Here is a 4,863-nt window from a genome sequence, read left to right as displayed (position 1 = left end):
GTAGCTGTATGAAGAATAGGGTTGATCAGGAGAAAGCAGAGTTTATTAGCAAAGGAACACATGGGACAGATTCCCTTCCAGGCAGGGAAAATGTCTGCCCAGGTCGTAAGCTGGGGTCTTTTTAAGTGGAAGACTTCTGCTTCCTGCAGAAGGTGGGAAGATGCAGAAGGTGGGAAGATGTATTTTTTTTTTAATTGGATGGGGGGAAGTGGGAGAGTGGGACTGTTAAAAACTGTTCTCTTTGGAGATCAAAGGCTAAGCCTGATGTGTTGGCCAAACAGTGGAGAAAAGTCTGCTTATCTTGACTTCAAAGACCAAGGTGCTTATCAGGTCGGTTCCCTTTTCTCAGGAGCTTGAGAAATCCATGAGACCCTGTTGGTGAGGGGGTGGGGCTATCTGAACCTTAACACTAACCATATGTCCCTGGTGCAATCCTTTATCCTAGGACACAGAATCTGAGCAGTGGGAGTCCTCCTGACTAGATCTATATCTGTAACGTTTGGCTTGGTGAGGAAGCAATCATGAATTACTTATAAACTTTTCTGTCCTTAATAAGGGCACTGATGCTATTCTATTGATAGAGGGAAGAAAGAGCATCCCCTAGAAGGTTCTTAGAATTTAAAAATGAACTCAAAAGGAAGCTTTAGGATAAATTTATTGGAAGTTAAAAATAAAAGTCTCAGGGCAGGTGAGCTTGTAATTCTGCAGCTACCTTGAGGAGGAGAATGGAAGGGAGAAGGAAAAAAACCATGAGGTTTTTTTCCTCATGGCAGCTGTATGGCAGCTGTATGGCAGAGAAAAGGAAGCATTAGAGAAAAAGTAAAGAAATACAGGATGTTGGGGCAGCCCAAGGCATTAGGGAAAGCAAGTTTAGAAAAGGGATATGAAGAAGAAAAGGAGGGATCATGCTTTTCTGAATTCTTCAGAAAAGTGGGCAGACTTACAGAGACTTACATGTCTGTGGAGGGGTCCAGAAGCACTGCACTAGGAGGTGGAATTCCATGTAGGAAAACTTCACTATCTCTTTAATTCACTAGGTATTCTATTTAGCATGATTAAAGGTGAACCCACCTTTTAGGGGTGGGCCTATTGTTACAGAGTTTGGGAGCACCCAGAAAAACTACCCAGACTCAAAAAATTCCAAATCAGCTGAATTTTACAATTTTAATAGAATTTTAAAGAGAAAGAAATCTTCAGGGCAGGCAAAGCTGGTAATTTTGTCATCTGCCTTGAGAAGGTGAAAGGAAGGAAGGAAGAAAAAAAAGGAGACCATGTGAGTTTAGAGCCTGTGTAGGAGGTCAGACATATGGCTGACTGGCAGCCACATGGCTGGGAGAAGGAAGTTTTAGAGAAAGTAAAAAAATTCAGGATGCTAGGGGCTGCCCAAACCTTAAAGAAAGCATGTTTAGTAAGAAAAGCATGAAGAAGGAAAAAGGGAAATCCCACTTCCCTGAAGAATTCAAGAAGGAGGGCCACTAACAGACTACATGGCTGTAGCTGTGAAGTTCTGCTCCCTAGGTAAGATTAACGCACTAGATATTCCGCCCACCTATTTAGCATAACCCACCTTCCTGGGGGTGGTCCTATGACCAGATGATTGACCAGTTAAGCTTAACATAAAATGGAGGCGCTCTAGGTATTACACTATGACCAGGTGATTGACCAGTGAAACTGGAAAAGTGGGCCTTCCACCAGATAGAGATTTTATAATCTTGACTTATGGGTCTTTATGCTTCTCTAACAATGATTTTTCCTCCTGTGCTGAGTTGCTATGGGCAGGGGCTCACAGCATGGGGACACCTTTCCTTTTCTGCCTTTTCTTTCCATCTTGCCTTTGGAAAGTTCTGATGCTCTAGAGGGGCCTGACCCTTGTGTTAGATTTAGGAGAGCAGAAAAAGGAAGGAGTTTAAAGTTAAGAAATAAGAACAAGAGCCAGGCATGCAACAGGCAAGGACTGTCTTCCTTAACTCAGAACATAGCAAAGGGCTGGTGTCTTGTCTGTGGATGCAGACATCAGCAAGCCTAAGCAGAGCAATCTGGTTTTTATACAGGGACTCTGCTGAACACACCTGTAAGAATTTGCTCAGTGTAAGTTGTCAGGCAGCAGTGGCCTTGGGGTATTTGAGGTTGACTCTGCAGTCTCAGTAGTGATCCGTTGATAAGGCCAGGCCACCAGAGCAAGCTATGGCACAGCAGAAGATCAGTGCCCCTGTAACAAGTCTCTATCAGCCAGGGAAGGGACAAGTTGATAAGGCCTGATCAAACGCCAAGAAACCAATTTGGGCCATTTGGCTATCTTGAGGAATATATGCCTTTATGGCTTCCTTTAAGGAAGCTTATGGCTCTCCTGAAAATTACACCTTCTGTCACCTTATATTGTGAGGCTTCTGTGGAGCCACAGCAACTGAGCACTGAGTTTGGGAGACATGTAGATCCTGCAGGGAAATTATACTCTGGTGGTGAATGGGCCTGTTTCTACAGCCAGTCACCCAGGCCAAGACACAGGCACCCACATGGTTGTTGGGCTTTCCAGTGCTGTGGATTCTCAGCACCATCTCATCTCCCACACACCTGCATTCATTCCCACACTCCTTATACTACTTCCACCTTACCAGGACCACACTGTGATCACAGAACGGTAGACTCAGAGCCAGTACAGCAAGCTTCCAGTGCTTGCCATCACTGTGAATGCTGAGTGTAGCTAGCAGAACCCCACTGCACCATGATCTCAAATTAGCTTTGTTCCATACTTTTCTAACACTATAATATTTTTATTTCTGATTTACTGCACCTTAACTGTTTGCTCTCAACTTCCTCCTGTTGATTTGCTGTAGACAGGCCTATGCCCCAGGTGAGGTGATATTCCTTTCAGCAGCAGATCACACATAAACAAAACAACAACAAAAAAATCCCACCCATTTTCACTTTTAACCTGAACAGGGATTTAAAACAAAGAAGCCAAAGCTATTCATATAAACAAGGCTGTTCCCCAAACCTAACAATCATTTTGTTTGCTTGTTTGTTTTCCTGTTGTTTTCCTTTTTAGAAGAGCTTCTTTGGAGAATGACCTTTTCCACAGAAGTAAGAGTCTCAAACATTCTCATACCTGGGAACTTATCCTGTTTGGATAAAGAGTAAAAGCAGCAGAGTCATGGGTTGCAAACAGAACTTCTGGACTTTTGAGGCTCAAGTCAGTCAAAAAGGATGAAGTGACAGGACAAAGGACTCTAACCCATCAGATCTCCTTGAGGACTCTGAGAATAAATGAGAGGAACCCTTTCACTATGTAATATCCTTGGACTATAAGACTGAGCCTGAGAATCCTCTGCCCTCCCCCCCAAAAAAAACAGGCTACTGTCTTACCATAACACTATCTACTTCAAATACAAGCTGAGTGAGGAAAAAATGTGTCCAAAAGATGAAGGTCTAATCACCTGACAGCAGGTCCTATTTTGTAGCAAACAAGGGAAGTGTTCTATAGTGTCTTATGTATAGGCCTTACAGATGTCTGCTAGGACAGTCATCTATACAAATAAACAAAGGAAAAAGCTGCTGTATATTATATAATTCTTGTTTATGTCCAAAGCCTGCTTCAAGCAGGAAACAATTGTCAACAGAGAATGGATAAAGTATCTCTTCAACTCCACAAAGCTATACCCCATACTCATATTCCTCAATTTACTTCTAATTACCAAGAAGAACAGAACTAAATCCTGTGGTACACATAAGTACAATTTTCTGTCATCTGTCCACTCATGGCTATAGCACTCCCCTTGTGGGAAATGCCTGGACTCTCAGGAACAGCTGGAGTCCATGTTACTTTTTCAATTTGCACCCCTAAGTGTATAAGGAAAGGCTAGACAAATTTTCTCAGGGATTCCAGAACACTGGGCAGCTAGTAAGCACTAATACACAGATGTGAATCTATCATCCATACCAACTTTCTTTTTCCTCCTAAGAGCTTCCACAATGTTAATTCTTTGCCCTCATGTCACTGCAGTCAGCTGCCTGCAACCTTGCCAAATAAGTGAAACTTCTTCCTCAGTCCAGGCCAAGTGCTCTATTTTTTAAAAGACCCCTCAAAACTGTTCCTAAATCTTAATAAGGTAAATGAGTATTTTAGCTCTCTAATGTTCAACAGCACAGGAAGCTCAAGCCTCATAAACAGCTGGTGGACACTGCCTTTTCCATGTTCAATAACTGAGACACAATGAAAGGGACCAACCTCTGTCATGACCACTTGTCAAGGTGACCCAAAAATACAAGGTACCAGCCTGTGGAAGACAGGCTTGAGCCTAGGGTGAAAGTCTTGTTGACAGCCATACAGCAGGCCCGAGGCAACGGCCGGACTGGAGCCACAGGAACACATTGTGACATTTGCTCCCATTCGCAGATCATTAAACTGATGCCTAGAGCTCTCCACTCCCTAATCACCACCCTTGGAATTCCAAATTGCAACACTTAGATATTGCAGCAGTCAGGGTCACGTGGTTTCCAGGAATCTAGACTCTGTAATCTGAAGCCCAGTATGCTAATGAGGCATCCTACCTGTTATTCTGTGATAGGACATTAAGTCTGTTATGCTAATAAGGTATCCTACTTACTGTGCTGTGATTGGACCACTACCCCTCTATAAGCTTGTGCCTTCCTGCAATAAACCAGACCTGTGTCACTGAACCTGGTCTCCTGTGTCCATCTTCTGGGGTCTCCATGGCCTCCCTGAACAAGAGGACAGGTGACTCTCCAAAGTTACGAGACATTTCATAGCCCCTGGAACTTATTTGACCTTGGAGGGCCAGGAACAAAATTTTCTCTCTTTAAGTCCCTCTGACCAGATTAATATAGGCCTTAGAGTCTGGCTAT

Source organism: Nannospalax galili, unplaced genomic scaffold (assembly GCF_000622305.1).
Source record: "Nannospalax galili isolate Female #2095 unplaced genomic scaffold, S.galili_v1.0 scaffold930, whole genome shotgun sequence".
NCBI classification, from domain to species: domain Eukaryota; kingdom Metazoa; phylum Chordata; class Mammalia; order Rodentia; family Spalacidae; genus Nannospalax; species Nannospalax galili.
This window is presented reverse-complemented; position numbering follows the sequence as displayed.